The sequence below is a fragment of the Protopterus annectens genome, chromosome 4.part0 (assembly GCF_019279795.1).
Source record: "Protopterus annectens isolate FY-2018-M chromosome 4.part0, PAN1.0, whole genome shotgun sequence".
Lineage (NCBI taxonomy): Eukaryota > Metazoa > Chordata > Ceratodontiformes > Protopteridae > Protopterus > Protopterus annectens.
This window is the reverse complement of record NC_056733.1, coordinates 978,556,096-978,566,095: the sequence shown is the minus strand read 5'-3', so window position 1 is coordinate 978,566,095 and position 10,000 is coordinate 978,556,096.

Below are 10,000 nucleotides of genomic sequence, written 5' to 3'. Positions count from 1 at the left end.
TATCCAGGACTATTTGTAAGCTCCTGAACCCCCCCTCCAAAGCTTTTCTGGGTTGGAGGGAAGCCTTCTAGCTTATCAGTGGGAGTGGTAAGCAGTAGGTAGCCTATCTACCACATAAGAAGTGGTTTCTGGCCCAGAAACTGTAGTTATTGGCTGTTTCAGCAATTTTTCCATCTCTCTCAACTTTCTGATTTAAAAGCCTGCATTTGCACTTGTTTCTTTCCTGTAAATAGTCAAGTCCAAATACAGATTCTTAGTTTTAGCACTTGAATTTGCTTATTCATGCTCAGCACTTGTGCAGAACTTGTTGTAAGCACTAAATAAGCTACAAATTACTAAAGCACTCAACCTTCCTCATTACCTAGAGGAAAACTTTTTTACTTACTTTCCTCACTTGCTTAGAGAAAAACAGCTCTTGTACTCACTTTCCCCACTTGTCTAGAGGAAAATAGTTTTTTATTTAAACATGTCCAAAGGTCAGCACCCAGTGTTCTCTCCTGTCTATCTGATGAATCTGGGCATCTTGAGGCAATGTAGCAATTGCCTCTTGTACACAGACAACCCTCTCTTCCTACCACCCAACACTACAACCTGTGAGAGATGCACTTATCTAGCCAAACTGGAGGTAAAGCTCTCTCGAACCAAGACTGAACTTGACAGTCAAGAGGAGATGGTAAACACTTGCACCACACCACACTCATCACATAGTCCCACTAAATCTACACCACCAAAATCCACACATAGAAACACAAAAACATTCGCAAAGGCTCTCAATAATAATCTGCTCAAGCAACAGAGACCTCCAAAGCAGAAATGCAAGCAATCTCCACCCCCAACACAACCCAAATGACACATGACCCACAGACTCAGTGTGCCACTCAACCACAGCCCATAAGGCAAAACAACGTACCCAACACACTGGTCATAAGTGACTCTATAGTCAGGCACACCGATGTCCCACTCACCAGGCTAAACAAGGAGAAGGTTACTGTCAGCTGCCTTTCAGGTTCCAGGATCTGCCACATAACCCACGCACTCAGGTCACTCCACAACAAGTACAAATATGACTCTGTCATTGTCCATGCAAGTGTGAATGACCTGAGGCATACCTCCCTGGACTACATGAAAAGAGACATGGAAGAGCTCTCTGATCTTGTAGCCCAGGCAGGTATGACCCTAGCCCTGAGTAGCATTCTGCCAACGCCCAGAATGATACCGCAGTACAAGGACAAAATGGTTGACTTCAGCAATTGGCTAAGCTTCTGGTGTCATTCTAAGGGGATCCAGTATCTGTCTGCCTGGGACGACATGGTCAACAGACAACGATACTTTACCAGAGATGGCCTGCACCTGTCACCCCTGGGATTCCGGATACTAGCTAAGGCTTTTGTCCCCTGTATGGTGCCTTTTTTAGGCAAGGGTCAAATGACAAATTCACCACTGTAACAGGAACAGGCAAGCAAAAACTGAGGGTAATGCTACTCAATGCTAGAAGTGTAAATCTCAAAATCCACTAATTCGAGGCACTCCTTAAAATGGAAAACATCAATATCTATTCAGTAACTGAGACCTGGCTCATGGCTCCAGAAAGCACCCCTGCACTACCAGGCTATAACTCATACCACACTTTTCGGCCATGTAACCTGGGCCGGAACACCAAAGGCAAAGGTGTGTCCATATTCAGTAAGGATATCCACACCTCTAGACTAGTTGCTCAGCATAATGCATCCAAGGATATCTAAGTGCAACTAACTCTGGGCAAAACTACAATCCAAATTGTAGCTTGCTACAGATCCGGCAGCATGCCCCAGGATTCTCACTCCTCTTTCCTTGATGTACTGGAAAATATTAGGGTTCAACCAAACACCCTAATAATGGGCGATTTCAACTACCCCATCATTAACTGGGAAAATTACTCATGTACAAACTCCTTCACTCAACTCTTTCTGGAATTCATAAATTCCAATGCCCTGGATCAATTTATCCACACCCCCCACCAGGGGCAACAATATCCTAGACCTAGTCATTACCAACATGTGTGACTGGTATTCCACACCCGAAGTCAACTCCTCTTGGTCCGATCCAACCATAAGCTAATCACCCTAGATATCCACATCCCGTCCCCGCCCCATTAAGGAAACCATGGTAAAACATTTCTCCAAAGCCAACTTCATGCTTCTTAAGATAGAAGTGGTGAACTTCATGACACCCATGCAGATGGACAATACAGTTACAACTGCTGAATCCTACACAAATGCACTCTATAAGCACTTACATAAGTGCATGGATCATGCTATCCCAAACAGAACCAAGACGCTATCCTCCAAAAAAAGGAAGCCAATCTGGTGGTCCCCTGCCATAAACAAACTGTACAACAGAAGTAAGAAACTGTTGCAAAAGTCAGTACAATTCCATGAGAGGAGGAGCTCCCTGCTCAGCCTCAGTAAGAAGCTGAGATCCCTTATAAGAGCCTCCAAAGCTAGTTATGAAAACAAAATCGCCACTGATTCTAAAGACAACCACAAAGCATTCTATAGCTATGTCAAGAATCTCAATGGCAATACCCAGATCTGCTCTGAGTTACAGCACAATGGCATGAAAATTACAGAGCCAACTGATATTGCCAAAATCCTGCCAGATAGGTTCAGTGCTAACTTTACCCCCCCTCTCACCCCCTAAAGGGCCCATATCTATACAGGAAGAATGCAGAGTCCCTGTAATTACAACTACGCAGGTAAACGATGCACTCTCTAAAGCCAGCATCCATGGGACAGGACAACATCCCAGGCTGCGTTTTACATGAACTTCAGAATGAACTGGCTACCCCCCTAAGCACCATTTTCAGTCATAGCCTCACATTAGACTTTTTGCCCACTGAATGGTGCACAGTAACAGTTATCCCACTCCACAAAGGGGGAGCCACCACTGATCCCGGGAACTATTACCTTATTAGCCTGATGAGCCTGGTCTGCAAGGCCATGGAACATATCATCATGGAACTCATAAACAAAGACATTGGTAACCTCCAAACTCTGAACCCCACCCAGTTCGGATTTGTGAAAGGCAGATCATGCCTGCTGAACCTGAACAACTTCTTTGAGGCAGTCATCAAAGCCGTAGACGAGGGTAAGGTGGTTCGCACAGCCTATCTTGACCTCGCCAAGGCTTTCGACACCATCCCCATTCTGGAATTATAGCTAAACTCAATAAACTTGGTATAAATCCCTACATAACAAGATGGGTTGCCAACTGGCTCACTGACAGAAACCACACTGTAAAAGTTGCAGACTCCAAATCTGACTTCAAACCAGTGACAAGTGGAGTACCACAGGGCTCAGTCCTGGGACCTCTCCTGTTTGGTATCTACTTCTCTGAAGTACAGGCTAACACAGAAGACCTCTGGCTAATGAAGTTCGCAGATGACTGGAAAATAGTAAAGTCCCCAAATGATGTGGATATCCTACAGAAGGGCCTCACTGAGACATATTCCTGGTGTCGGGGCTATGGCCTCAAGCTCAATGCCAAAAAGTGCATTGTCGTCCCCTTTGGTAAAAGCTCTGCACCCATGAACTACCACATAGGCAGCAGTCTACTTAACACCAAATGTGTGATAAGAGACTTTGGGACCCAGGTGGACAGTAGTCTCTCCTTTGATAATCACATTGCCACAGTAGTGAGGAAGCCCATCTACATGGTACACCTCATAACAAAAGGGTTCTCATCCAGGAAAAAAAAGAGGTCATTGTTCCCCTCTACTCGACACTCATTAGACCCATTATAGAGTACAATGCCCCTTTTGGAATGTACCTCACAAGACATCTGCAGCAGCTGGAAAGGCCACAGAAGTACATCACAAAGAGGATTACTGGCCTCAAACAGATGCCCTACACTGACCATCTCAAAAAACTCCAGCTTTACTCCATAGCATATCGCCTACTCTGAGGTGATCTCTGCCTAACATATAAAGCTATGTCAAACCCAGAGCTGTTGGACATGCTACACCTAAAGAAATCCCAATCCCTCCAAACTACATGCTCTAGGGACATAAACCTTGTCACCACAATAAACAGGACAAGCTGGAGGGATAGATTCCTGTCCCAGAGACTTCCTATACTCTGGAACAAGCTACCCATCTATGTCAAGCAAAGTTCCTCATTAGCATTCTTCAAGAAAAATCTTGATGAGTGGATGGGCAATAGGAAATACACCCCAGGGATCACTTCTGTGTCTCTGCTCAACAGGGGCACAGGAAATCAACTTTCTTGGGTGGCGAAAGCCAGGGTACCCTGTTGGCTAGGCTTACTTAGGCCCTTGAGCTGATATCCTAGTACCTACCTATGAACCTATAAGATGAAGCATCGTTTTGCAACTCATGGATCTCCACACAAAGTTATTTCTGACAATGGCATGCAGTTTACAAGCCAACAGTTCAAAAGATTTGCCAAAGAGTGAGACTTTAATCATGTCACTAGTAGACCAGAGTATCCGCAGTCAAATGGTTTGGCAGAACGCACAGTTCAAAGTGGAAAACAATTACTAGAGAAGTCAAAATGAGACAATAGTGATATTTTCCTGAATCTCTTGAATCTCAGTAACATTCCTCATAATAAACATCTCAGTTCACCTGCTCAGAGCCTTCTGTCAAGACAAACCAGAACCACATTGCCACTCAGTAGTCAGTTGTTGGTTCTAAGTGTCAAGAACAACAGGTCAGTGAAAGCCAACCTGTTGAAGAAGTATTTAATGCAGAAGTCCTTCTACAATAAGACCAGCAAACTGCTCAATCCATTACAAGAAAGAGAAGTGGTAAGGATGTAAATGTCCAAAGGTTATGATTGGATTGGAGTCATGAAGAACATCTGTCCAGAGCTGAGATCTTGCATTATGGAATCAGAAGTAGCATTTTTAGGTGGAATCAGAAGTATTTGATACTGGTATCTCAGTCTATACCACAGCAAATATCCTGTGAGAAAGAGTCTTTATCTCAGAGTGAGTAGTCAGGTGTTCCAGTTCCAGACGAAGTTCCAGAGAACATTCCCATTCCTGTGACAACTCCTGAAGTTCCTGAGATGAGCTGTTCACCGAAACCTGTCCCTGTTAGCTAGGTCTAGTTCTGATGGTTATGTCACAAAATCTGGTTGAATCTCCATAGGTTCATAGGTTCATAGGTTCATAGATTAGTACTAAGCTAGCTGCCCTGCTTGCGAATTATTTTAAGCCTATTGCTATTCTAATTCCTCACCATTACTCTGCACCTTGTTCAAGGCATCAAACATATCCATTAGGCCAGGCCACCCTCCCAACCCTCTTTGTACCTTTTCAGACCATGTTGCAGATATACAGCGACTTGGACATGACAATATGAATAATTTGAGCATTGTGTTTTCTTTTCTGAGTGTGTATATTGATGCATACCTAACTGCATTCTTTTCTTTAAGAGGGAGGATGTAGATCAGTGTGCATGTCTCTTTAAGAAACCTCCTGTGAGCGTGTACTAATAGAATGCAATGATCACTGAGCACGTGCAGGGACAAAGTGCCATTTTGTAGTTAGCTGTTGAGATGTAAGCATGCATGTGTGTAAGCTCTGTTTCTTAATCAGTTTGTTTATATTTATTGATGCTGCCATCCATCCTGATGTGTTTCTAGATAATAAAGCATCTTAAACAAAGTACCCTGCCTGCTTGCCTTCTAAGTGTAGAGGGACGAGCAACAATCCTCTTCCAACATCTGAAAGTTTATCAAAAAGCCTAAACCTCATGACATTACATCTGCTTAGATTATGTAATAAAATCACTGACTATACATGCCTGGATCTCTCTCTCTCTACACTGCAGACATCTTAGCAATCACTGAAGCCTGGCATAAACTCAACATTAAAGATACAGAACTCCTTCCACCAAACTATAATGTAATCAGAGCTGATCGAGTACAAAAGAAAGCAAGTGGAATAGTCCTTCTTTATCCCAATGCTTTCGCTATTACCCAATACTGAAATCCAGTTGTTAGTTTCCCTGTAAAAAATATCATTGATTCATTGTTTTGGGATATTCAGTGTTCGGTGAAGTTGTCTCATGTTTTTCAGATTCAGGAAAGAATAATTTCGATTAAACAAAGTAGACCCATCTATATATATATATATATATATATATATATATATATATATATATATATATATATATATATATATATATATATATATAGGTCTACTTCACATAATCGAACACCCAAATGTTTGACTTTCATGTGGCCGAGACCATATAATTGATTTATTTTATTTATTTATTTATTGCAGTTGGTTTACCAGGATAGTCCATTGGGCCATTGAAGAACCCTTTTTCAATGGAGTCCCAGGGAGAAAAGCTCCAAAAAGAAAAATAAATGTACATTAACATTTGACAGTAAATATAAAGGTACATACTATAAAAGAACAAAAACAAAACATAAATGTAATTAACATTTGACAGTGACCATTTTGGTACAGGCAATGAGGGAATAAAAGCAAAAACATAAATGCATTTTAATGAACAGACATAGTGGATAACTAGAGTGGAGTGCTAGTACAGGGAAGGTAGAGTTGGTTATGTGGGGTGGGTACAAGAGCATTCCCATTGAGATGCTAGGTGTAAGAAAAGTGACTTCTTGAAGGCAGAGTGGTTGGAAGTAGTGCGGATGTTTGGTGGTAGGGAGTTCCAGAGGCGAGCAAGGCTGAAGGAAAGGAGGTTTTTGCCTGGGGGATGATTTGGTTTGTGAACCTCTAGTAGATTTTGATTATTAGACCTTAGAGCTCTATTTGGATGGTGCATTTTAAAGGCAGAGGAGAGGGAGGGACAGTTAGAGGGGTTTAGAATAAGCTTGTGGGCTAGATTTAGGTGAGTATAAGCAAGATAGTTGGGAAGTTCTAACCATTTTAGTTTATGGAGGGAGAGACAGTGGTGAGTGGAAGACTTATGGGTGGTAGCGAATCTAGCAATTTTGTTATAACAAGAGGTGAGCTGTTTTTTTTAAGGAGCACTGAAGATTAGTAAGTAGTGGGGCACCATAGAGGAGGGAGGGAATGAGGAAGGAAGTAGCTAGGGTGATTTTAGTGGTAGGTGTGAGGTAGGCATTTTGTCTATATAGCATGCCAAGTTTTTGATGTGTTTTTTTGATGTTCTTTTGTAGGTGGGAATTAAATTTGAGTTGGTTGTCAATAAGGACCCCGAGAAGTTTGGTCTCTGACACTATTTCAAGGGGGGAGAGTTGTTTTGACTGGTAACTAAGAGTGAGTTTATGTTGGGGGAGGAGTTTGGAGGGAGTAACATTAATTTGGTCTTGGTGGCATTGAGAGCTAGATGATTACATAGCATCCATTGCTCTGTGGCAGAGAAGGCGTCTTGAGTGAGTTTTTGTAGGGTGGAGATAGAAGAGGCAGAGCAGATGATAGTAGAATCATCTGCATATGGATAATGCTAGAGAAGGGATAGATTTGTGGAAGTCATTGATAAAGATGTTAAAGAGAAGAGGGCCCAATATGGAGCCTTGTGGGACTCCGGTAGGGGTGTTTAGGAAGGAGGAAGTTGCTTTTTTCCATTTTACAGCTTGTTTTCTGTTGGAGAGATAGCTGGAGAACCAGTTCAGAAAGGAGGAGGATAGGTAGAGTTTTGAGAGTTTAGTTAGGAGCAGGTTGTGGGATATAGTATCGAAGGCTTTGGAAAGATCGAGGAGTAAGGTGGAAACAATTTGTCCAGAGTCTCGGGCTTTATTCACTATTTCCAGGAAAGAGAGAATGGCAGTCATGGTGCTGTGATTAGGTCTGAAGCCATGCTGTGTGGGGGTTATAAGGTTGTTGTCTAGGAGATGAGGGAGGAGTTGGATTTGCACACATTTTTCAAGGATCTTTGAAATGGGGGACAGGATGGCTATGGGTCTAAAATTGGTTGTGGTATTATTATTATTACCTCCTTTGTGTAATGGTATAATAAAGGCTTGTTTCCAAATTTGGGGAACAGTGCCTTCTAGTAGGGAACGGTTAATCAGGATGCTAATTGGGTAGGCCAGACTTTCGGCAGCTATATTAAGAAAGTAAGAAGGGATATTATCAGGAGCATTGGTATATGGTTTCAGTTTCTGGAGGAGTTTCTTAATAGTAATAGTAGGGATGGGATTTAAAGTGAAGATAGTGCAGTCGGGTGGTGTTGAATTTTGGGGTGGTATGGGTGAGGGTAGAATTTGTGTGGAAGAGGTATTAGTGGATTGGAAGTCGGGAGTTGATTGAGAGATTGTGGGGATGAGTGATGGGGTATTAGAAGATGGGGAGGAGGTGGAGAATGAAGAGGTTAGTTTTGAAATAGAGTCAATAAAGAAGGAATTAAATTGGGTGGCTAAGTCTAGTTCTGGAGCATTTGGATCTGGGGTAGAAGTATCTGGTTTGCTGGGGTGGAGGAGAGTGGAGATTCCTTTCTAGAATTTTTGAGGGTTGTTTTTGTTTTGGTTTTGGAGTGTAGAGAAATAGTTTTGTCGATCGAAAGAGATAAGTTTCTTAGCTTTATTGCGGAGCAGTTTGTATTCGTTGAGGAGTGGGGTTGTCTTATGTTTTTGGTAGCGTGCCCATACTTTGTCTCTTTGTCTCATGAAGGATAGAGTCGTTTTAGATAGCCAGGGGGCTGATTTGGTTTTTATTCTCTTAGTCCGTAGGGGAGCTTGTGAGTCTAGTAATTTTAAGAATGTAGAGTTGAAGAATGAGACTGCGTTGTCTAGAGGTAATGTTTTCAGACATGTCCAATTTACAGCATTTAGTGTGTTTGAAAAGGTTAATCAAACATTTGAATGTTCAAAAATGTGAAAAAAATAAAAACTAAACAGTTCTAGAAGGGGAGCAAGCTCCCTGCACCCCTCACACCCCGCTGTATTTAAATATACCAACTCCGAGAAAGGGAAATCTTCCTGTTCTGCACTCTATGGAGATCCCCATTCAGACCATTCGAACTTTTAAAAGTTCTATCATATGGTCTCAGCCATATGAAAGTTGAGCTTTTAAAAGTTAGACCTTCATATTCAGTGTAATATCAGTATATCTGAAGCCATGAAGACAGAGTGACAGAAAGTCAGAGAATAGTGTAGATGTCAAAGTCAGACGACAAACAGGCATTAATGAAATTTCTGGGAATTATGTAGTATTTTGCAAATTTTGTGTTTGTGTTTAAGATAATTATGGCTCTTAGAAAACTGTAGAACAAGCCATATCCTTTAAATACAGCTATAAAGCAGCAAAGAGCTGAAATGTGTAAAAAACTTAGAAATGAAAACGCAGACTTTAAAAGCTATGATGAACATAAGCAACATTTATTGCAAGTGTATCCCAGTCAGAATAGCATAGGAGTTGTGATCTTACAGGAAAAATAACCAGTTTTTATTATTTATTTATTTTACATTTGTTGACTGGGTTGGATTGCACCGTTTTTTCAGCAACGCAAAGTTCCAAAGTTAACATTTTACACAAATTATACAAAAAAAAAAAAAAATATATATATATATATATATATATATATATATATATATATTCAGTGGAGCAAATAATAGTGGTCAGACGTTTGCAGAATAGAAGCAGAAATACAAAACAAGTCATACAAGTAAGAACTTGCAAGGACAAATTGTGCAGGCAAGAGGTCCATCGTACATGAGCACAAATTTAAGTACAGATTCAAAAACATGTATATCTTATGAAGGACATTCAGTGGCCAATTGCAATCCAAGAAGAGATATTATTGAAAAGGGATTTCAAGTAAGAGGTAGGGATAGATGAGAATTAGATCAAATCAGGGTGGCAAAGATGCAGAGGAAAATGTGTGTTGGTGGTCTCAAGTGCATTTACAGATGCACAAAAGAGTTATACTTAAGTAATGAAAGAACTGTTGTGACAATGTTTCATTTTAAGATGTTCCTTGAATACATTTTCTTAAAGAAGTAGAAATGGAGACAGACTATATATTCTTGCAAATCATTTTTAGGCATTCGTTGCA